Here is a 25,539-nt window from a genome sequence, read left to right on the forward strand (position 1 = left end):
TTCCCTCTTACTCGGCCTGCCTCTCTGCCTACTTGTGATTTCTGTCAAGTAAATAAATAAAATCTTTTAAAAAATATATGGTTTCAAACAATACAGAAAAGTAAGAGAAAAGTAAAAATGACTAATTTTTGCCTCAAACATCTTCCCACTCTTGACGTCTTGGGGCCTGCCTTTCAGAGTCTTTGGACGCCCCTACACATGATTTCACATGCGTGCCCTCAAGGAATATTGGCTTTGCTCTTCTTATTTAAGTACAATGAGTAACATGCACATAGAAAAATCCTTAATGTACAAATCAAATCTTTATAAATTTTTGCTCGTGCAGATGCACAACACAGATCAAAATACAGAGCATTTCCCAGAACCCCAGAGGTCTTGTGGTCATTACTTATCCCCCCACTATTTTGACTTCTGTCAGCATACATTAGCCTGTTTTTGAACTCTCCATTATGGGGCTTATGCAGTACATACCCATTTTGTGTCTAGCTTTAAAAAGAAAAAAGATTCTGTTTATTTATTTAGAGAGCACGTGAGCACAGTGTGGAGAGGGGCAAAGGCAGAAAGAGAGAACCTTAAGCAGACTCTGCTTTGAGCATGGAGCCCAACAGGGGGCTCCATCCCATGACCCTGAGATCATGACCTTGAGCCAAAAATCAAGAGTCAGATGCTTCACCAACTCAGCTACCGAGGGTGCCCTGTGTCTTGGTTTTTTTAAGTTTGACATTGGGAGGTTCATTCATTTCATGGCCTATAGTAGCGCATCATTCTTTTTCAGTAGCATTCCACATTTATTATGGAATACATGTGGATATATCACATTTATTTATCCTGCTAATACATTTATTTATTCTATTAACGCTGGACATTTGAGTTGGTCCCAGGTTTTGACTATTACCAACCAATGCTGCTCTGCATGGTAAATCAGTTTTCTAAACACTGATGGTAAAGAAAATTTGTCATCTGTAAGTGCCCCTTAAGCAAAAAGGAAACCTGGGAATATCTGCCCTGTGCAGGATTTTGGTTTCACTCTTGTATATTTAGAGGCTTCGAGGAGATGCTCTGTCAAGGTTCCTCCACCAGGAACATGAGGGGATTTGGAGAATCTAGACACAGGCTTGGTTCTTCTCTACTCGAAGGTAGATGTCTTAGTGAGGGTTCTCCAGAAGAACAGAACCAATAGGATATACACGTATATATATGAGGAAGATGATTTTGGGAAGGGGCTCACCTGGTTATGGAGGCCTCGAAGACCCATGATATGCTGTCTGTAAGCTGGAGAACTAGGAAAATCCATGGCGTGACTCAGTCTAGGTCCACAGGCCTCAGAACTGGGACAGCCGGTGACTTGTCCCAGTCTGAGTCTGAAGGCTAGGAGGGCAGGAGAAGGTACATGTCTTAGCTAAAAGCGAAAAGCGAATTTGCCCATCCTCCACTTTTTTGTTCTATTCAGGCCCTCAACAGATTGGATGATGGCCACCCACACTGGTGAGGGCAATCTTTTTACACAGTCTACTAATTAAAATGCTAATCTCTTTCAGAAACACCCTCACAGACACACTCAGAAATAATGTCTTACTAGCTATCTGGGCATCTTTTCATTCCTTCAAGTTGACACATAAAATTAACCATCCCAGCCAGCTCACTTAGGACCTTGTCCGAGTGGACAATATGGTATTGACCCACATCTCCTAAGTAAAACAAAGCAAACCGTCATCTTGGCCCCTTTCTCACCCTGGTTCACAAGAGTCCCAGGACAATTTCTTCCCCTTCCTGAAACCCCCTACCCCCACTCCCAGCCCTGAAGGTGTCTTGGGCTTTTGGTCAGACTAATGAGTAGATAATAACCCCTGCCCCCATCCTCTCCACTTCTTCTTGGCTCTCCCCTCCCTCACCCCCAGACAAAGTGCTTTGTTTCCCACTGAAGCAGGAAGTGGTCCCTGGCAGTTAGATGCTCTTGGCATGGGCCTAGGCAAGCAGGACACTCAGCAGTCCCCTGGAGACATAAGCTAGAGGAAAGCAGAATGAGAGCTCTTTGTGCACAAGTGAGCAAGTGAGGCCTGGAGAGGTGGAGGCTAGTGGAGGCAGGTGGGAATGGTCCCGAGGCCCTGAACCAGATCAGGAGTTAAAAAAACAGACTTCCTTAATAATTTCATTTTCAAATGCTGACTCTGCTATTCAGATAATAATTTCTTAAAACCACAGTTTTGTCATATTTAAAATGAGGATAAACCCTATCCCCCAGGGTTGTCAGGAGGATGAAATGAGACACTCCATGTTACCCTTTTGGTCCACACTGCTTACACCTTGTCAGATCAACACCGTGCAGGGGGAAAGTGAGAATCGTTTATCATCTGTGTACAGAAGAGTGGTCAGGAGTCAGGAACCATGGTCCTGGTGTGAGCCCTACCCCCTCTAACACTCAGCGTCCCCATCACTCTGGTGAACAGGCTGGCTTTGGTCATCTCTGGACCCCTCCTACTTGTGATTCTGTCAGGAGACATGTTTGCTGCCTCCAAAGACAAATTTGCAGTGTTGGGGAGTGCGTGAAACAGATTTAGAAGTTGAGGAACTACTTAGTTCCCGTAAGCCTTAATTCTTTTACCTATAAAATGGAGTAGTAATAACACCTAATTCATACAGTCATAGGAAGAATAAATAAAGTAACATATATAAAGCACTTAGCACAGCAGAAGTCATGGTAATAATAATGGAACAGTAAATATTACATAATAATTGTGTCATATCAATATTACTCATAAATAATTTAAGTATTTCCTCCAGTTACAAGGAGTTGAATTTTTAAACCTTGACTCTGATGGCAATCATAGAGAGCAAAGGAGTGTATTGCAATGTTGCTACCCCAAACTTAGTATGAAAGTATAATATTTTTTTTTAATTAAAGATTTTATGTATTTATTTATTTGACAGACAGATATCACAAGTAGGCAGAGAGGCAGGTAGAGAGAGAGGGGGAAGCAGGCTCCCTGCTGAGCAGAGAGCTTGATGTGGGGCTCAATCCCAGGACCCTGGGATCATGATCTGAGCCGAAGACAGAGGCTTTGACCCACTGAGCCACCCAGGCACCCCGGAAAGTATAATATTCTTGATCATTTATAATGCTAAGTTAGGATGCAGAGCTCTTGCTCCACATAAATGGTGGGAAAGCTTAGCCTGACCTTTTTCTGGGTTCCCTAACCTTCTCTCCAGTTCTGGAGATTAGGTCTATAATTCCCAGATTTCAGTGCCATGGCATGGGTGAGGGGCAAGAGGCTTGCAGGGCCATCTCCTTCTCAATCATTAGTTCACATGGGGTCCAACATCTATCATCCAGTGGTCCTTCAGGCCCAGAAGTTCCATGCCTTTTGTGGGTTACATCTGGTTAATGCAACTTGGCATTTGTGTGATGGCTTATAGGGTCTTGTGCCTAGGTACACATTACCATTCCAACTTGGGGTGCAGGACTCACCCCCTTTCCAGCCAGAAAGCATGATGCAGATTTCCTCTGTTAAGAACTCACGAGTTTCTTCTCTCCGTGCTCCTCCACGCATCTCTGCCCCCTGTGGAGGAGCATGGCCTTCTGGAAACAGCAGTGTGAGACCGAAATGTTTGCCAGGCTTCAATTCTTTTTCTGCCTTGTTACATGCTTTCTATCTCATCATAAGCAGCTAAGAGCACACTAAAGATAAAACATTCTGTCTTAAGAGTTTGAGGGTTTTTTTTAGGCAGCATCTAACATCTACATACCAACTTCTGTCTCGGTTATATATTGCTGTGCAACAAACCATCCCAGAACATAGTGGCTTAAAAAATAGCCATTTATTCAGGTCAAGTTTCTATGGGTCAGCATTTTGGGTTGGGCTTACTCGGGCAGTTCTGTTGGTTTTCACTAGACTCATGCATCTGTGGTCTGCTGCCAGTCAGCTGGGAGACCCTGCCTGTGTGGACTGAATGGCTGTCAGCTGGAGGAACGGAGCACTGGGCTTGACTCACTGACTCCCATCAGCCAGCAGGCTACCCAGACTGGTTCACACATGATGATTGCAGGGTTCCAAAGGGCAGCAAGACAAGCCAAACCCATTATCCAAGCACTTTTCAATTCTTGGTTTGTGTGTATTTGTGTTGTTTCATGGCCTAAAGCAAGTCCAATGACCAAGCTCAGCATCAATGTAGAAGAAGGGTTAATGCCAAGGATGTACATATAGGTAGATGTGGACAAATTTGAGCCTTTCCTGCAACAATCTTCCAGAATTCCTTTTGGCTCCTTACCTTCTCCTTCTGATAGGGGTTGAACACTCTTTCTTTCTTGACACAGTCCTGAAATCTGGGATTAGATGTCCCAGTTATAAGCTCAAGGAGGGGTGGTAGGGTGAGAGCTACCCTCAAGGCTGTGGGAGGACCAGGCTAGCAGCAGGGAGCTCTCTGATGAAGAGACCTGAAGCCATTGCTCAACAGCCATGAGTTCAAGGGTAAAAGCTAAGTGGCTATCTGCCGGGTTGTTTTCCATGAATCAGCTTCCTTCTGTGTATACCATCCTGGTCCAAATCTCAGTTGGGGCAGTGACCATGTTCTATCTGCTATTGGAGTTACCTGCATTTATACAGTAATTCCCTCACCTGGATCTGGGCTCGCAAAGGTGAAATGTAGGCCTTATTTTTCACCTACCCTCCTGCCCACAGAGTCTTGCACAAATTAGTTTCCCAGAAAACTTCACAGGAGGTCCCAACACTCTCCAAGGATGTGTGGAGGGAAAATATTTTGAATATTACCCTCTCATTCCTTGTACCTATTTGGCCCTTTCTCCAATCAGTAGTAAGGCCATTCTGCAATTCATGGCCTCAAGAAAGGATAACATAGGATAAAGCAGCCCAAATGGGAATCAGCTCTGGACTTCTGAGGTTCAAAAGTCCATTCAGGAGAATGGACAAGACGCATGCTCATGAACATCATTAAGTTTGCAATTTCTCGGTCAGCATATGGTAGGAGCTTATTTGTGCCTTAACACCCTTCTTTGGTCCAAAGCCGCTGCAGTGATAGACAACACACAAAGGGGACCTCGGTGAAGCTCTGCTCAAACTCCAGACCAGAAAAGGAGCAGAGACACAGAACAGTCAGCAGGGATGTAGCTGTGGTCTTGGATCTGAACACGGCAGTTAGTGGCAGGATATTCCACTCTTCAGGGTGATGATGGGCACTCAAAGTAAAAATTCAGTTGAGTTAGAGAAGATCAGAGTCCGCGTATTACGCTCCTAAGTTTGTGCACCGGGACTCACACACAATCCCTACGAGCAGAAGGTAAAGAACACCTGGATGCTTACTGAGTCCTTCTGGTGGAACCAGGGAGACCTCACCTGGACTGGTGAATGGGCTTATACTGTTGGCAGAGAACTGCACCATTGTAGGAAATGCCCAGCGTGTTTCCAGAGCTGTGGCCTGAGCTGAGAGTTTGGCCACAGGATATAAGGACAAAAAGCAGACGAAATCCAGTGGTTGGCTTTTAGAGCACATCTGGGGTAGGGGGCAGTTGTGGAAGTCAGCACTGTATCCTGTCCAGCCCAGGTACCTGTGTATGAGCTATAATTTAGTGACCCAGGGCTGCTTGGGTAGCTCAGTTGGTTGAGCATTTGAGCATCTGACTTTTAGTTTCAGGTCAGATCATGATCTCAGGGTCGTGAGATCGAGCCCTGTGTCTGACTCCGTGCTCAGTGGGGAGTCTGCTTGAGATTCTCTCCCTCTCCCTCTGCCCCTCCTGCTTGTGCCCACACATACTCTTTATCTCTAAAATAAATAAATAAATCTTTAAAAACAAGAACAAACAAACAAACAAAAACAAAAGAAACAGTGACCCAGGCTCGGCAGTGAGGGAATCCAATAATGGCCTTTACTTCCAACACCCAGAAAAACCCTTAGAAATTGGGACTTCATTGATTTATCTCCCAGCAAGCTGTTGAAAGATCATTTACCTAGAGTGACACAATGTATAACTGTCCAGCTTCATACATTTTTATATACGTTGACATCCATGTGATCTCAGACTAAGACACAGGATATTGGCATAAACCCCCCAAATTCCTGGGCCCCTTTCTGCTTCATTCTCCCCTCTCATGTAACCACTCTTCTGACTTCTGTCACCAAAGATTAGTTTTGCCTGTTGGTGCCTGGCTTCTTTCAATCAAGAGAATGTTTCTGAGATTTATTCACATTGTTGTGCATTTTAGTAGCTTTGTTTATGTTATGGCTTAGTGGTATTCAACTGTATGAACATATCACAATTAATTCATTCTCTTATCGATGAACATTGGTCTCTAGTTTGGGGCTGCTATGAATAAAGCCACTGTAAGCATTCTTGCACAAGTCTTTTCATGGACATATACATTTGTTTCTCTTAGGAATAGAACTGCCCAGTCACAGGGTTGGTGAAGAATTAACATGTTAGAAACTGCTATGCAATCAAAGTGGTTTTATCATTGTAACTTCTCCCAGCAATGGACACTCTGTATCCTTGCTAATACGTGATATAGTTAGTTATTTTTAAATTTTTTATCTTTAGCTTTTTTGGTGGGTGTATCATCATACTCACTATGTTTTAATCACATTACCCTGATGGCTAATGATACATAACACACTTTCCATGTGCTTATTAACTACTTGGATAGTTTCTTTTGTAAAATGGCTGCTCAAGCTTTTTGCCTGTTTTTTAAAAACTGACGTATGATTATCATAGAACATTATACTAGCTTCAGGTGTACAACATAATGATTCAATTTGTGTACACTGTGAAATGACAGTCATGTTAAGCTGAGAAACCATCCATCACTATCCATGGTTACAACATTTTTTTTCTTGTGATGAGAGCTTTTAAGATTTACCCTGTTAGCATCTTGCAGATATGTAATACATATGGTTAACTACAGTCACCGTGCTGTACATTACATCTCTAGGGCTTACTTATTTTATAACTGAAAGTTTGTACCTTTTGACCTTCTTCATCCATTTTGTCCACCCCCAACTCATTTTTTGCCCATTTTTAATTAGCTTCTTTGTCTTTTATTGTAGAGGTATGGGAATTCTTATTTTTTCTGGGTATGACTCCTTTGTCAGGTAATGTGTAATGAATGTTTTCATTCAGTCTGTGTCTCGTCTTTTTGTGCTCTTAAGGGTATCTCTTGACAAGCAGGAGTTTTAAATTTTAATGAAGTCCAATTTATCAGTTTTTTTTTTCTTCTCCCAATTAGTACCTCTCTCAGAAAACTTTGCCTATTCTAATATTATAAAAATGTTCTCCAGTGTTTTCACATTTAGGTTTTGATGTGTCCTAAATTAATTTCTGTGTATGGTGAGGTAGGAGTCAAGTTACTTTTATAGTAAGTCTCAATGTCTGGTAGTGTAAGTCCTCCAAAATTTGGCAAGGTTTTACAGTTTAGAATCAGCTTTTCAATTTATTCTACCTCCTACCCCCTCCTCCCCAAAAAAGGCCTACTGGAGTTTTTGTTTAGGTTGAATTCACTCTGTAGATCAATTTGTGTTGAAATGACATTTTAATAATACCGAGTCCTTGAATCCATGAACATGGTTTATCTCCCCATTTTTTTTAATGTATTCCTCTTATCATTGCTCTGTAGTTTTAAGTTAGAGGTCTTTCAAATCTTTTATTAAATAGATTACTTAGTATGTGCTATTTTATACTATTATAATTTTATTTTCTAACTTTCTGATAGTAGAAAAGATTGATTTTTCATTTTGAAAATAAACATCTTCTCAAAAACTTACTTACAGACTGATTCTTCTGTAGCCATGGTAACAAGTAGCCACCAGAACTGATTTTAAACTTGGTCAATTGATCAATGACAACTTGCTTCAGTGAACATGCTTTTAAAAAGCAAATCACAAATCATCATTATCTGCTCACTTTTGAAAATTAGCCATTAGGGACAAACTCACTTCAATAAACACACTTCCGAGGGGCAACTGGTCAATAGCAGTCTTACCTGAGTGAGACTGCTTCCACAGATGATGTCAATTTACTTATCATATCTAAAAATTCACCAATTTGTGAACTCCAGTGTCGAATTTACCTTGTTACATGGAAGCATGTCACTTGATTTCCAAGTGTCTGGAATTTTTCTACATATCAACTTCTGCATTGTGCCTATACAGAGAAAATACTTATTTTCATTATTTTAATACTTTGCAATCTATTAAAACTTGCTTTAGGGCCCAGCATATGGTCTCTGTTAGTAAATGTCAATGTGGATCTTAAAAGAATGTGTAATCTATAGTTGTTAGTCTAGCATAAGTCAGGTCAAATTGATTATTAATATGTTGTTGAAGTCTCTATCTTTACTCATTTTTTCCTCCTTATTCTATTAGTTATATGGGGAGAACTATATTAAAATTTCTATCCATGATTGTAACCATTTTCCATTTCTTCTTATAGTTTGATTTTTTTCTTGATGTATCCTGAGGCTCGTTGTTAGGTGCAACACAATTAGGATTGTTTTATCTTTCTGAACACTGTATTTTCTTTTTGTCCCTTAAAAATGCTCTTGTTTGTCTCTAGTAATATTTTTTACCTTGATATCTACTATACTGAACTCACTGAAAATCTGTATTAACTTGTAGCATTTAATCCATTTTTTATTAAATGTGTTTACTAATATGGGTAGGATAAAGTTTATCATCTGGCTGTGACTTTTCTATTTCTTTCCATCAGTTCTTTTGTAGTTTTTAGTGTATTGTTTTGTTTTGCTTTTAAAGAGGGAGAGGGCAAGAGGCAAAGAAATAATCTGAAGCAGGCTTCATGCCAGCACAGAGTCCAATGTGGGGCTGGACATGAAGCTCGATCTCATGACATGAGATCATGAGATCTCATGTCAGGTCATGAGCTGAAATCAGGAGTCAGACACTTAACCCACTGAGCCACATAGGTGCCCCTCTTTTGTACACTTTCTTGTCCCTTCTTTTCTATTTTCTTTTAGATTAATTGAGCCCTTCCATGTTTCTCTGTTTTTTATCTCTGCTATTGAATATTTTGGCTACATAATATAAGGAACTTAATATGATACAATCCCCTTTACCCCCTCCTCCCATGTCATAGATTTTACTTCTGTGTGTCTTAGAGCCCCATGATGCATTTGCATTATATTTGATTTATCATTTTTTTTTCAGCCTGAAAAACATTCCTTAAAGCTGGCAGTAACATTCCCACTTTCATTACTGACCTTAGTATTTGAATCTTTTCTCTTTTTGTTTTAGTCAATCTAGAAAAAAGTTTTGTTTTTAATTTTGTTAATCTTTTCAAAGAACCAGCTTTGGGGTTCATTGATTCTTTTGTTTTTTTACTCTCTGTTTTACTTATACTCCCAAATTTGTTGCTTCCTCACTTCCACTTGCCTTGGAATGATTCTGCCCTTCTTTATCAAGTCCTTAAAGGGGAAGTTTCGATTATTTATTTAAGATCTCTCTCTTTTTTTTTAATGTAGGCATTTACAGCACCACTCTCCCAACATCTCATTAGTTCTGCTATGTTGTACCTTGATTTCATTCCCCTCAAAGTATTTTCTTTAAGCCACGAGTATGTACTTCCAAAGAACATCTCAAAATATTTTGAATTCCCTTGTGATTTCTTCTTTGACCTGTTGGTTGTCTGAACGTCTTATTTAAATTTCATATATTTGTGAATTTTCTGCATTTCTTGTTGTCATTGATTTCTGCTTTCATTCCATTGTGGTAGGAGAAGAGACCACATATGATTTCAAACTTTTAAAAATCTATTGTGACTTGTTTTGCGGTCTAACATATGGTATGCCTTGGAGAACGTTCCATGTGCCCTGGAGAAGAATATGTATTCTGTTGTTGTTGGGTATAGCATGCTGTGCATGTCTGTTAGGTCTAGTTGGTGTTGGTTTGCAAGCTGGCTCTTGTAGACAGAAGGCGAGGGAAGACCAAAGAAAGAGGTAAACCACTCCAGATTGGTGGGTGGCAGGTTTGATAAACAAGGAAGCTTACTTAGAAGGCTTTTGTTAGGCATCAGCAAAATGAGAAGGTCTCAACAACCCCTCACCAGAATCTTACAGGTTTACACCTAGGCCTTAACTGGATTCAGCCATGTATACCATCCTGATGGTCTCCACAACACCTGACTCTCTCAAGGCTCTGTCCTTTAAAATGGCTTCCACTGTGGGAACAGTGGGATGAATATGCATTTGAAGGACAAGGGAGGGAGGGAGGAGTCTCCCAGTTGTCCAGATCCAGTTTCTGGGTCAACCGGTGGTCACATTGTCTCAGTGAAGCCCCCCGCCCCCCCGCCAACATTCCAGCCCTCGTGACAGGCTCTTACACTCTTACGCACACCCCTCTTCCTTGAACGTGCTGTGAGCAGTCACCAAGGAGTTTCACCAGCATGGAGGCTGTTGATTTGGTGACTGTCTGGCTGCACTGGAGGCAGATACCATCACAACAATAGAAGCACATGCCAGAAAAACACAGACCAAGATAATTCCCAAAATAAGTACCATTTTTTTTTTCTCCAAGAGCCCATGATCCATCCAAACCCCTGATTTATTAAGTTCCCTAGACTAGAGGGTTGATCACAGAGAGCATTCACATGTGTCCTCATGTGATTTCATGAAGATGACACATTAACAGACTCATCAGGTGTGAACACACAAGATTCTATTTGGATGATAGCACAGGTCCCTCCTTGGGAGGCAGTAATGTCCAAGGTCATCCTATCTTAGAAGACAGCTTTTCTTTTTTCTTCTTTAAAGATTTATTTATTTATTTAAAAAAGAGAGTGTGCATACATGCGAATTGGGGGAGGGTACAGTGAGAGGGAGAGAGAAACTCAAGCAGACTCCCCACTGAGCACAGAGCCTGAGACAGAGCTTAATCTCAGGACCCTGAGATCACAACCTGAGCTGAAATCAAGGGTCAGACACTCAACTGACTCAGTCACCCAGGCACCCCAAGACACCTTTTCTTATGAGAGACATTTCAGGGTTCAGGATAAGGAAATGATTTGTTGTCTATTGTTTAAGGCTTGTTAGGTGAATTTAGTAGGGGGCTTTTAATGTGCGTTCTTCCAGCCCAATGGGAGAAAACAAAGATAGTGGCCAAGTGATCATACCAGTGGAAAACAACTTGCTCACTTCACCAGGCTGTATGTACCATACCTATTGGCTGGGGGAGAGGGCATGTCAGGCATGAGGGACTGGACTGGGGGCAGGATATGCCAGATCACAACTGCCACCCTTTCTCTTTTCAATAGTGTGTGTCCTACTGCAGTCTAGTGCTTTTCAGCAGGTCTGGCTTACATCAGGACAATAGGATCCCAGTGGAGATTGAGTAGTTCCCCCTCACCCCATGCGTGTGAAGTAACTTGTCCATCCCAGTGGGATGTCCCATTGAAAGTTCTAGTAGATGACACTTCTCAGGCATGATGGGACTTGGTGTTCTTAGCAGCATAGCACACTGAGTCTTGGTGAGAGTCAGGGCAATGGCTGTCCCCCATCATTCCCATACCTTTACAGTGTTGGGTGTCTGGATGAGAGTCTGCAATCTGGCATCTGGGGCAACAGGCCCTACTGGTTGATCATTTAAGTGTATTAAAGCCACATTAGTCCACCTGACCAATGTGATTAACCTGTTAGTAATATAATTTACTGCTTTAATATTCCATTCTTTCTATCAACCCTGCTGTTTGCAGGTTATAGAGGCGATGAAATTTCCATTCAATGTCTTACATTTTTGCCCAGTCTTATACATCGTGACCTTTGAAATTTGGCCCCCCTCAATCGCTGTATAATTGATAAGGATATTTGTACATGGTATTCAGCTGGCCTAAATGCCGGGGGACATGGAAGGCTTCCAGCTTTGAGTAGGGTCTGGAGAGGAGACGGCACCCGTGGATCTATCATCCCTGCTATCTGAGTGATAGGATCTGGCAGGCCCTATGATACTGGAGGTGTCAGGGATGGGAAAAGATGCAGTGTGGAGTGTATGGCAAACTCCAGTGGGAGAATCATGATCTAGGTCTCTGGAATTCTGGAGTAAGGCCTTGCTAACTACAGCAGAGAATTACAAGCCCTTTGAGAAGATCTCCTGGAGTGTTATTGGGTTCTGGTTGAGAAGAAATGCTGGATCATGGGCACCAGATGAGCATGCATATGGAATTTCCCATGATGAGATGGGTTCTGTCTATAAATTCCTTTAGGGAAGGATTGAGAAAATGTATATAGTTTATTTATTTATAGTGGCATTGCATAATTCTTCTTTAAGAGGACCCAGCATCTCCTAATCAATAGGCTCAGTATGCTTGAGAAATGGTTTACATCTGGAAACATCTGGTAAGGCCTTGTGATTTTTCATTGTTATGGCTGACATGAAACTTCTGCTCACCAGCTCTTGACTTTTTCTGGTTTTACAAGTGAAGCAATGTTCAAGGTGGCTGCTTACCTACCTTACTTCTAGGAATACCATGTTCTGTTAGTCACTGTCATAGATCTCAGTGGACAAGGCACCCTTGTTGCCACTCTGTCTTTGCCACACATTGGAGCAGTTATTTCTACATTACTCTGGTGGTTAAATAGCACCGCCTGGCTTCTGCTATTCCGGATTCATTCACATTGACTGAATCTGAACAAAGCACATTTTCACAGTGGCATCGCCTATCAACACTGACTTACCGAGAATTGTCAGCACTGGGCTTCTCAAAGAGGCAGGTGCTGGAGGAGGAGTCAAGATGGCGGAGAAGTAGCAGGCTGAGACTACTTCAGCTAGCCGGAGATCAGCTAGATAGCTTATCTAAAGATTGCAAACACCTGAAAATCCATCGGCAGATCGAAGAGAAGAAGAACAGCAATTCTGGAAACAGAAAAACAACCACTTTCCGAAAGGTAGGACCGGCGGAGAAGTGAATCCAAAACGACGGGAAGATAGACCCCGGGGGGAGAGGCCGGCTCCCGGCAAGCAGCGGAGCAACCATGCACAAAATCAGGACTTTTAAAAGTCTGTTCCACTGAGGGACATCGCTCCAGAGGCTACCTGGGTAAAGCCCACACGGGGTCAGCGTGGCCTCAGGGCCCGCAGTGTCACAGAAGGATTGGGGGTGTCTGAGTGTCGCAGAGCTTGCAGGTATTGGAACGGGAAAGCCGGCTACAGAGACAGAGCCGACAGTAAGCTCGCAGCTCGGGGTGACCTTGAACCGGTCGCAGGCTCAGTGAGCTCGGAGCGTGGCTGGAGGTCAGGCAGACGGGAGTAACTGGGCGCTGTTCTCTGAGGGCGCACTGAGGAGTGTGGCCCTGGGCTCTCAGCTCCTCCAGGCCGGAGACCAGGAGGCCGCCATTTGTATTCCCGTCCTCCGGAACTCTACGGAAAGTGCTCAGGGAACAAAAGCTCCTGAAAGCAAACCCGAGCGGATTACTCACCCCGGCCCGGGTAAGGGTGGTGTAATTCCACCTGGGGCAGACACTTGAGAATCACTACAACAGGCCCCTCCCCCAGAAGATCAACAAGAAATCCAGCCGAGACCAAGTTCACCTACCAAGGAGTGCGGTTTCAATACCAAGGAGAGCAACAGAATTCCAGAGGAGGAGAAAGCCAAGCACGGAACTCATGGCTTTTTCCCTGTGATTTTTTTTTTAGTCTTGCAGTTAATTTAATTTTTTTCTTTTTCATTTTTTGTTTTTTTTTCTCACCTTCGGGTAACATTTTTTTTAACTGTTACCTTTTTCTTTTTTAACGATTTTTTACTAGTTTATCTAATATATATATATTTTCTTTTTTATATTTTTCTTAGGTGTTTTTTTTTTTAATTCTTCTCTTTTTTTTTCTTTTTTCTTTCTTCCTTTTTGAACCTCTTTTTATCCCCTTTCTCCCCCCTCATGATTTTGGATCTCTTCTAATTTGGTTAAAGCATATTTTCCTGGGGTTGTTGCCACTTTTTTAGTATTTTACTTGCCCCTTCATATACTCTTATCTGGACAAAATGACAAGATGGAAAAATTCAACACAAAAAAAAGAACAAGAGGCAGTACTGAAGGCTAGGGACCTAATCAATACAGACATTGGTAATATGTCAGATCTAGAGTTCAGAATGACAATTCTCAAGGCTCTAGCCGGGCTCGAAAAAGGCATGGAAGATATTAGAGAAACCCTCTCAAGAGATATAAAAGCCCTTTCTGGAGAAATAAAAGAACTAAAATCTAACCAAGTTGAAATAAAAAAAGCTATTAATGAGGTGCAATCAAAAATGGAGGCTCTCACTGCTAGGATAAATGAGGCAGAAGAAAGAATTAGTGATATAGAAGACCAAATGACAGAGAATAAAGAAGCTGAGCAAAAGAGGGACAAACAGTTACTGGACCACGAGGGGAGAATTTGAGAGATAAATGACACCATAAGATGAAACAACATTAGAATAATTGGGATTCCAGAAGAAGAAGAAAGAGAGAGGGGAGCAGAAGGTATACTGGAGAGAATTATTGGGGAGAATTTCCCCAATGTGGCAAAGGGAATGAGCATCAAAATTCAGGAGGTTCAGAGAACGCCCCTCAAAATCAATAAGAATAGGCCCACACCCCGTCACCTAATAGTAAAATTTACAAGTCTCAGTGACAAAGAGAAAATCCTGAAAGCAGCCCGGGAAAAGAAGTCTGTAACATACAATGGTAAAAATATTAGATTGGCAGCTGACTTATCCACAGAGACCTGGCAGGCCAGAAAGAGCTGGCATGATATTTTCAGAGCACTAAATGAGAAAAACATGCAGCCAAGAATACTATATCCAGCTAGGCTATCATTGAAAATAGAAGGAGAGATTAAAAGCTTCCAGGACAAACAAAAACTGAAAGAATTTGCAAACACCAAACCAGCTCTACAGGAAATCTTGAAAGGGGTCCTCTAAGCAAAGAGAGCAAAGTGGTAGATCAGAAAGGAACAGAGACCATATACAGTAACAGTCACCTTACAGGCAATTCAATGGCCCTAAATTCATATCTCTCAATAGTTACCCTGAATGTTAATGGACTAAATGCCCCTGTCAAAAGACACAGGGTATCAGAATGGATACAAAAACAAAACCCATCTATATGTTGCCTCCAAGAAATTCATTTTAAGCCCGAAGACACCTCCAGATTTAAAGTGAGGGGGTGGAAAAGAATTTACCATGCTAATGGACATCAGAAGAAAGCAGGAGTGGCAATCCTTATATCAGATCAATTAGATTTTAAGCCAAAGACTATAATAAGAGATGAGGAAGGACACTATATAATACTCAAAGGGTCTGTCCAACAAGAAGATTTAACAATTTTAAATATCTATGCCCCCAATGTGGGAGCAGCCAACTATATAAACCAATTAATAACAAAATCAAAGAAACACATCAACAATAATACAATAATAGTAGGGGACTTTAACACTCCCCTCACTAAAATGGACAGATCATCCAAGCAAAAGATCAGCAAGGAAATAAAGGCCTTAAACGACACACTGGACCAGATGGACATCACAGATATATTCAGAACATTTCATCCCAAAGCAACAGAATACACATTCTTCTCTAGTGCACATGGAACATTCTCCAGAATAGATCACATCCTTGGTCCTAAATCAGGACTCAACCGGTATCAAAAGATTGGGATCATTCCCTGCATATTTTCAGACCACAATGCTCTAAAGCTAGAACTCAACCACAAAAGGAAGTTTGAAAAGAACCCAAATACATCCTTCTAAAGAATGAATGGGTCAACCGGGAAATTAAAGAATTGAAAAAAATTATGGAAACAAATGATAATGAAAATACAACGGTTCAAAATCTGTGGGACACAACAAAGGCAGTCCTGAGAGGAAAATATATAGCGGTACAAGCCTTTCTCAAGAAACAAGAAAGGTCTCAGGTACACAACCTAACCCTACACCTAAAGGAGCTGGAGAAAGAACAAGAAAGAAACCCTAAGCCCAGCAGGAGAAGAGAAATCATAAAGATCAGAGCAGAAATCAATGAAATAGAAACCAAAAAAACAATAGAACAAATCAACTAAAGTAGGAGCTGGTTCTTTGAAAGAATTAATAAAATTGATAAACCCCTGGCCCGACTTATCAAAAAGAAAAGAGAAAGGACCCAAATAAATAAAATCATGAATGAAAGAGGAGAAATCACAACTAACACCAAAGAAATACAAACTATTATAAGAACATACTATGAGCAACTCTACACCAATAAATTTGACAATCTGGAAGAAATGGATGCATTCCTAGAAACATATAAACTACCACAACTGAACCAGGAAGAAATAGAAAGCCTGAACAGACTCATAACCAGTAAGGAGATTGAAACAGTCATTAAAAATCTCCAAACAAACAAAAGCCCAGGGCCAGACGGCTTCCCGGGGGAATTCTACCAAACATTTAAAGAAGAACTAATTCCTATTCTTCTGAAACTGTTCCAAAAAATAGAAATGGAAGGAAAACTTCCAAACTCATTTTATGAGGCCAGCATCACCTTGATCCCAAAACCAGACAAGGATCCCACCAAAAAAGAGAGCTATAGACCAATATCCTTGATGAACACAGATGCGAAAATACTCAACAAAATACTAGCCAATAGGATTCAACAGTACATCAAAAGGATTATTCACCACGACCGAGTGGGATTTATTCCAGGGCTGCAAGGTTGGTTCAACATCCGCAAATCAGTCAATGTGATACAACACATCAATAAAAGAAAGAACAAGAACCATATGATACTCTCAATAGATGCTGAAAAAGCATTGGACAAAGTACAGCATCCCTTCCTGATCAAAACTCTTCAAAGTGTAGGGATAGAGGGCACATACCTCAATATCATCAAAGCCATCTATGAAAAACCCACCGCAAATATCATTCTCAATGGAGAAAAACTGAAAGCTTTTCCGCTAAGGTCAGGAACACGGCAGGGATGTCCATTATCACCACTGCTATTCAACATAGTACTAGAGGTCCTAGCCTCAGCAATCAGACAACAAAAGGAAATTAAAGGCATCCAAATTGGCAAAGAAGAAGTCAAATTATCACTCTTCGCAGATGATATGATACTATATGTGGAAAACCCAAAAGACTCCACTCCAAAACTGCTAGAACTTATACAGGAATTCAGTAAAGTGTCAGGATATAAAATCAATGCACAGAAATCAGTTGCATTTCTCTACACCAACAGCAAGACAGAAGAAAGAGAAATTAAGGAGTCAATCCCATTTACAATTGCACCCCAAACCATAAGATACCTAGGAATAAACCTAACCAAAGAGACACAGAACCTATACTCAGAAAACTATAAAGTACTCATGAAAGAAATTGAGGAAGACACAAAGAAATGGAAAAATGTTCCATGCTCCTGGATTGGAAGAATAAATATTGTGAAAATGTCTATGCTACCTAAAGCAATCTACACTTTTAATGCAATTCCTATCAAAGTACCATCCATCTTTTTCAAAGAAATGGAACAAATAATTCTAAAATTTATATGGAACCAGAAAAGACCTCGAATAGCCAAAGGGATATTGAAAAAGAAAGCCAACGTTGGTGGCATCACAATTCCGGACTTCAAGCTCTATTACAAAGCTGTCATCATCAAGACAGCATGGTACTGGCACAAAACCAGACACATAGATCAATGGAACAGAATAGAGAGCCCAGAAATAGACCCTCAACTCTATGGTCAACTAATCTTCGACAAAGCAGGAAAGAATGTCCAATGGAAAAAAGACAGTCTCTTCAATAAATGGTGCTGGGAAAACTGGACAGCCACATGCAGAAAAATCAAATTGGACCATTTCCTTACACCACACACAAAAATAGACTCAAAATGGATGAAGGACCTCAATGTGCAAAAGGAATCCATCAAAATCCTTGAGGAGAACACAGGCAGCAACGTCTTCGACCTCAGCCGCAGCAACATCTTCCTAGGAACAACGCCAAAGGCAAGGGAAGCAAGGGCAAAAATGAACTATTGGGATTTTATCAAGATCAAAAGCTTTTGCACAGCAAAGGAAACAGTTAACAAAATCAAAAGACAACTGACAGAATGGGAGAAGATATTTGCAAACGACATATCAGATAAAGGACTAGTGTCCAGAATCTATAAAGAACTTAGCAAACTCAACACCCAAAGAACAAATAATCCAATCAAGAAATGGGCAGAGGACATGGACAGACATTTCTGCAAAGAAGACATCCAGATGGCCAACAGACACATGAAAAAGTGCTCCATATCACTCGGCATCAGGGAAATACAAATCAAAACCACAATGCGATATCACCTCACACCAGTCAGAATGGCTAAAATAAACAAGTCAGGAAATGACAGATGCTGGCGAGGATGCGGAGAAAGGGGAACCCTCCTACACTGTTGGTGGGAATGCAAGCTGGTGCAGCCACTCTGGAAAACAGCATGGAGGTTCCTCAAAATGTTGAAAATAGAACTGCCCTATGACCCAGCAATTGCACTACTGGGTATTTACCCTAAAGATACAAACGTAGTGATCCAAAGGGGCACGTGCACCCGAATGTTTATAGCAGCAATGTCCACAATAGCCAAACTATGGAAAGAACCTAGATGTCCATCAACAGATGAATGGATCAAGAAGATGTGGTATATATACACAATGGAATACTATGCAGCCATCAAAAGAAATGAAATCTTGCCATTTGCGACAACATGGATGGAACTAGAGCGTATCATGCTTAGCGAAATAAGTCAAGCAGAGAAAGACAACTATCCTATGATCTCCCTGATATGAGGAAGTGGTGATGCAACATGGGGGCTTAAGTGGGTACGAGAAAAATCAATGAAACAAGATGGGATTGGGAGGGAAACAAACCATAAGTGACTCTTAATCTCACAAAACAAACTGAGGGTTGCTGCGGGGAGGTGGTTTGGGAGAAGGGGGTGGGATTATGGACATTGGGGAGGGTATGTGCTTTGGTGAGTGCTGTGAAGTGTGTAAACCTGGTGATTCACAGAGCTGTACCCCTGGGGATAAAAATATATGCTTATAAAAAATAAAAAATTAAAAAAAAAAAAGAGGCAGATGCTCTCTACACTGGTATGTTCCTCACCACCCTAGAGAAGAGAGCTCGTGGGCACTCCTAGTAAACATCACCAGGTCATGAATTCCCTCCTTCTAGGAAGTAAATTCATTCTAATAGACCCATGTCCTGCACCTTCTGATTTCTTTCTTAGTACTCGCCTATGGCAGTTCTAGCAGCTCCATCTCACCCACGGCAGGCCGTCTTCATGTGCATGCTTCAAAGAGCCATTCCTGTGGCCTCTTAGACCAGCTCGAGGCATTCTTTCAGGACAATAAATCCCAAGTCGTGGGAATGTGCTCTTGTGTTTATAAATTCTCTCCTACCCAATCTTATCTTCTGCCCCACCCCTCAGTTCCACCGCCCTCAGGATTCACTCCCACACATGTTTTTCTCAGTTGCTACCAGGACATATTGGCATGATATGCAGTTAATTCAGTGAGAAAGACATTTCTTCCTGGAGAGGGAAATATCCTCCCTTGCTCTGGCTAGGCTGAAGCCTGGCTCCCATGATTGACCAGGGGGAATGCATGAAATAGGGTGATCTTGATGAGGAAAAACATTTTCATAGGGAGCACACAACACAAACCAAGTCTGCTCCCTTCTAGTAAGAGGGAGAAGGCACCTCCTGTTAGTTTGGAAAGTTTAGGAGAATCGAGTGTTCATTGTTCTCAAATGTCTCCATTCACATGACTCTGGGTCCCAACCATCTTACACAGGGGTTGACTTAAGCATAGGAGCTCTTCCACGGCTATACAAACAACCTCCTTTGCAGCTCCTTCACTCGTATGGTTAAATCCTGGGTCTCATCTTTAGCATGGTCTCACTGTGGTTCAAGGAGATAAAGCTATCTTTAAAAGCTGCCAGGAAGGCCTCTAATTTTCATGCTGTGTTAATAGCTCATTGACCAGAGCCTGTCGTTTTTTTTTTTTTTTGTTTGTTTTTTTTTCAAGGCTTCAAGGCAGTTCATGAAATCCAGCCAACACCACAACCCTTGTAATTACCATTACCTCTATACCTTCAAGAGGCTGGGGTGAAGACATTCCTGACTGGTGCCCCTCCAGCTGGACCAAATCCCAGCCCACCCCTGAGAGTCTTTGCCACATGATGCTGTCTGAATGGTGAGTGATCCAGTCATAGGATCCCACTGATGGTCCACTTTCGAGGTCTCCTCCTGGTGCCCACTGACTTACTTTGGTTCCATAAGAGTGGAGCTTGGGGCGGGGAGGGCAGAGAGAAAAGACAAGATAAGGTGTATTACTGAGACTGCTTCTGTGAGGAAAGAGAGCCCGGTTTTTCTAGAGCCCTCTGCCTCTTGAGCAGCACACAGAATGCCTCCAGAGGCTGGAGTGTTACTCCCAGGCCTCATGCTCCCTTTCTTGAGGATTACTCCCTGGGTTACTCTAATTCCAATCTTGCTTAAGCAAAGTGAGAGAGGATATTTGTGATGGGGTGAAGGCCCTGAGGCAGAAAATAAAGAGTCACATGGCCCACCCACTTCAGGTGGCGTGCTGTCACCTGACAGGTGAGGCTGGTCTCCACAGGACTGTCCACTACAGGTATGACTTAAAGCAGAAGTGGGCTCACGTTATGTGACCAGGAGATTGCGATGTCAACATGGTCATCGCCATTATCATCATCTGTGGCGAGACCAGCCATTGAACTGGGATGGAGCATTGGAAATGGTATAATAGAAACATCAACAAAGAGAAAATGATTTTAGGATGAAACGAGAAAATGATTTTAGCACTTGAGAATAAGGGGGTCTGCCTGGAGGAGATGGTATTTCTGTGGGATCTTGAAAAACCAGAAGGATTTTACCAGGTGAAGAAGTCAAGGCAAAACATTCCAGGAAAGGAAAATGTGATTAACTAAAAGATCGGATGCAGGTGGGGTGCAATGATAGGCCTAGTTATAAGGGTGCAGGGATGGGACCCATACTGATGGGCATAAATGATGATGGTGTGATGATGAGGTTGTAGGAATGGGGTGCAGGGATGGGAGTACAGTGATGGGGCTACAGGGATGGGGTACAGTGGTGGGAATATAATGAGGGGGGTGCAGTGATGGGAGAACAGTTACGTGCATGCAGTGATGTGCTTAGAGGGATGGGGTGCAGTGATGGGGCTAGAGGGATAGGGGCTTGGTGATGGGAGCATAGTGAGGAGGTGCAGTGATGTAGGCGCACTGATGGGGTACAGTGAAGCATCCATCTGGACAGGACAGAGCCAAATGGGAAAAGATCTGAACAACCTGCTGAAGTGTTTGAATTAAATAGCAGTGTGAGGTGGGTCTGAAGAAAGAAGGAAGCTCTAGCCCCAGGCCCCTAGAGTGAGAGGTGCAGTGCCCGGTAACACGAGTCCAGCCCCAGAGCATCCTCCCTTTGTTCTGTCCCCCTGCAGGCCGGCCTCCACCCGGAGGCCACTGGCAGCAGGGCAGATTAGCATATGTTCTAAGCTGAAGCCAGGCCTGGGACCGAGGTCCTCTCCCATTCTGGATTCTCCCTCAGGGTTTCAGCAGAGCAGCCTGGGAGAACAGAGAGAGCTCATCAGAAGAGCTCTTATCTTGGGGGCCTTCGAGGCCACTGGCTTGCTGGGAACAGCAAGGTCCAAGGAGGTGATGTCAGGTGGATCCTCTGCTTCCTACAAGATTAAATGATCTTTAATGGCCCAAGAACTGCAGAAGTCAGCCCATGCTCCCCGATCTTCCTATTGCTCCTCATTCCCGCTCCTTTTCCCTAAATGGCAAAGGCTGCAGCTTGGAGGCAGGAAGTCTGGGCTCAAGTCCCAGTTGTGCTGGCTCCTCAGTCCTGTGATATCTGATGATTCAGTCCTGTGATATCTGACGATTCATCCTACCTTGCAGGGTTTCCTGCTCTGCAAAATGGGAATAATGGCATTACACAGGGTCATGGCTGTAAAACATTTAGCCCAGGCTGTGATACCTACAAGGCATTCGGTAAATGAAAGCTAGTATCATTATTTCCTGCCATGTCAGTTTCCCTGAGGGTCCGCTCTGTCCATTAGGGAACAGTGAGATAAGCAGAGGTGGCACCTTGACAGAAAAGAAAATGCGAGATAAGCAGTTAGGAAGTCACACTCTCCACGGTTCTCTTTCAGGCTGGGTTTGTAGGTAAGAGACCCAGTTTGGCCATAGCGTGTTTCTTGTATATATGTATCTATAATAATTATTAACTTTTCTTTTTAACCAGAAGAGAACAATTCCTTCACCCCACCCCAACCCTGTAGTTCATAGCAGATACTTACATGGAGCTCCATCAGGTAAACTCAGTCCTATTTAATAACTTGAATAATCTCTTTATAGCTTTTTCAAATAAATGCATAGCCTCTGCTCAGATTTGCTTCCCATCCTCTCCAAGATGGCATCTAGAGGCATGAACTGGGAGAAGCTAATACGACCACACCCTTAGAAGGGTAGAGGTAGCTTAAACCCACTTGCAGAGGTCCTGGTGTTGTTGAACTGTCTACAGCAACTTCGCTGTGCACCGAGTTCCTGGGAGGATGGTGAATTCTAACATGGTGAGCTCACGGTCTGTCCTTTTGTCTTGGTCAAAGCCCATGGATCCCTCCTTAGAGACTCAGTGCCCTCACCTTGGCTCTGACCAGCTCTACCAGCTCTCATCACTGTGCTCTACCCAGGTCAGGCCTCCACTTTATCCTCAAGCCCAGGAAGCACCTCTGTGGGTCCCCTGACCTCTCCCTATCTAGCTCCCAACCATAGTCTCAATTACTTCTGAGTTCCCTTCAAGGCCATATTTCAGGCCCTTCCAAGAACAGCTGATCCGGGATAAGCAAGAGCATCACTTGAGATCTGTCTTTGCCCAACCTCTTCTACTTGGTTGTGGCTGCCACAGGCTGATTTAGGGATTTGGAGCACCCCTATGGCAGTCTTCTTCTGGAGAACCAAAGCTGCCGTCAGCTTCCCTAACACATCTCCCACTTGGGGTTTCAGTCTAAGAGGGAGATTCAGGTGACCTGGTATCACTCCCTGTTTTCCCCACCACTGTTCCCTTCTTCTTCCCATAATCTGTGGAGCAGGAGGGCCAGATCCTCCACACTTCCTGTTTTGGGGTCTTCTGCACCATACCCTACAGCTTTATTAGTTGCTAGAGGTGGGGGATGATTTCACCATATAGAAATGCAAAATACACTGGTTTACTCGTTTCAAAACACTATCTCTACTGCATTAGGTATATAAAAATTTCTTGATAATCAACAGTTGTTTTTTTTTTTAAAGATTGATTTAAAGAACAATTTCCAGTAAACTGATAATCAGGTTAGGAGTGGGAATGGTACAAACTGTGAAGCTCTAGGTCCATGGCTGAGTTTGGGGAAACACCAGGTATTTCTGATAGAGTTATAGGGCAGGGAGGACCTTTCTGGTGGCAACTAAGGAGGGCCAGAGCAGGGAGACAGTCTGAGTCTCAAGGCTGTAGACAGAATGGGTATTGTAGACCTTCATTTGACAGGGCCCATGAAGATGCCATTTTGAGCTGGCAAATTAGTGCTTTCAGAGTCACTTGGCCTGGCTCTGCAGCAGCCTTCTTCCTCTGCTCAGAAACTTGTCTACTTCTCCACCCTTCTCTGGGTTCTCTGGCCCCCTAGGCATTTCTGGAAACTCATTCATGCTTGGGTCTCTGGAATTTATAATCCTAAAATGCGTGCACAGATGTCAACAGAAGATGGAAACACTGAGGCCCAGAAGAAAGAGAGGATTTGTTCAAGGACACCCTTGATTCTGAGGGAGAATCAAGAGAGAACCCAGGTCTCTTTAAATGGTCTCAAGGCCATGGGCAAGAGCTTGCAGCTGCTTAGGTCAGCCATGCCAGGAAGGGCCTGCTGGGAAAGGCAAGAAAACAACTTGCCTTTGTTCTGAAGGCATTTTAAAGAATCATGTGTGGGTGCGTCTCAACAAGCTAGGGTCAGGTTGCAATCTAGCAAACACCACTGACCACCCACTCTATGGCCCAGACCCAAGCTAAGGTCTTTGATGTCTGAAAAGCCCTAAGTACTTGAACCTAGCAGCAACCAACCTGTGTATACACACGCGCTGGGATTTGGGTATGCTCAATGTTTAACCCACACCAACAAAGTCTGCAGGGCATGCCGGGAACATTTTAGAAATTCCCACCCCATCTCCTATTCATCTTCTGGGATTTGTGGTCACCTCAAAGGTGGGCAGTCTGAACATCTAGACATCTGATACGGGCAGCCCCTGTCTTCCTCACTCCTCGTCATCATACCTAGGGACTGCTGTCTACCACTGTTCGCTAGATTTCAGGGGACAATGTCAAGGTTCCATTTGAACCATAAGTGACTTTTGCTGAATTAAGAATCAAATCTTCAGAAAGGACTCCACCCAAGTCCTATTTCCATAATTCCTGGTGCGGTCAGTGGCTTGTCAGAAAGGGACTTAGAGCTGGGGAGAAAGATATTTACCGGAGGACTTCTACTAATCTGTAGAGATTTACAGAGCACAGGCCTTTAGCAAAATACACCCAACAGCCCCTTGCTCTGACCTTGAGGAAGGCTTTCCCTGCCTGCTTGTGTAGAGTTCTGTATCCAGCAGGCACATAATATCTGCTGGTAACAACCCTGCCTCTCTCAGAAGGTGACTCCTCTGCGAGACCTGTGCGTTAGATTAATGCTTCCCAAACCCACCATTCACGTTGTTCAAGTCCTGCCCCTAGATCTCCAGGGGGGCTAAGCAGAAGGACAGAATTTCGACACATACCCCGATTGCACCCACCTACTCCAAGCACTTGGGAAGCCCCATCCTGGGGCTACACCTTTACCCCGAGGGCAGTGTAGACCGTGGCAGGAGCCGGATGGTGATGTTCCTGGGTCCTAAGCCAGATCATCAATGACCCACCTGAATGTAAGGACAGGCTCCAACAGAACCACATATAGGAACTTCACCTCTTTGGACTTGTCTCCTTATATTTACGCAGGGGAGCTGGGTCTAGATCAGAACTACAGACACAGCTCAAGCCAGTAGAAATACTGCACTGGACTCAAATTTGAAACCACTTACAAAAATAGAGAGAGATCACTGACTTCTGGTTTGGTGTACCTACATTGTCGTAAGCCAAACGTTCGTTGGAGTTGAGAAGTCTTGCCTCTTTAAGAAAGGGCATGCGCTCTGTCCCACAGTCCCCACCACATCCTATCAAGCTCTCTTGGCCAGCTTCATTCACTGTTTGTTTGCTGCTTTCCTGGCCCCTGCAGACACTGCAGTTAAGGTCTTTGCCTTCCCTGATGCCCAGTGTCCCTTGTATTTGTTCCATCCCGCATGCCCAGAGCCTGCCGCACTATCCTTCCCCAGCTTACAAGTTAATCATCAGCTTCTCCTTATGTAAATCAGAACAGGAAAGTCTTGCTTGGCCAATTCCTCCGAAAATCTTGGTCTGCTGCCTCTCTTCACCAGCCGGTGTCCTGTGTTTGCCCGCTCAACATT

At 43.1% G+C, this 25,539-nt stretch overlaps 1 long non-coding RNA gene across 1 annotated transcript in view; it reads left to right on the forward strand.

Annotated features, from left to right (window-relative positions):
• LOC309853913 overlaps window positions 1–20,175 on the forward strand; it is a 254,206-nt gene extending 234,031 nt beyond the window's left edge. Inside the window, exon 6 of the long non-coding RNA XR_014306025.1 lies at window positions 20,016–20,175. This is a non-coding gene — a long non-coding RNA (uncharacterized lncRNA). The remainder of the gene's footprint in view (window positions 1–20,015) is intronic.
• Window positions 20,176–25,539: the final 5,364 nt, after the last annotated feature.

This window comes from Mustela nivalis (assembly GCF_964662115.1).
Source record: "Mustela nivalis genome assembly, chromosome: 18".
In the NCBI taxonomy this organism is placed as follows: domain Eukaryota; kingdom Metazoa; phylum Chordata; class Mammalia; order Carnivora; family Mustelidae; genus Mustela; species Mustela nivalis.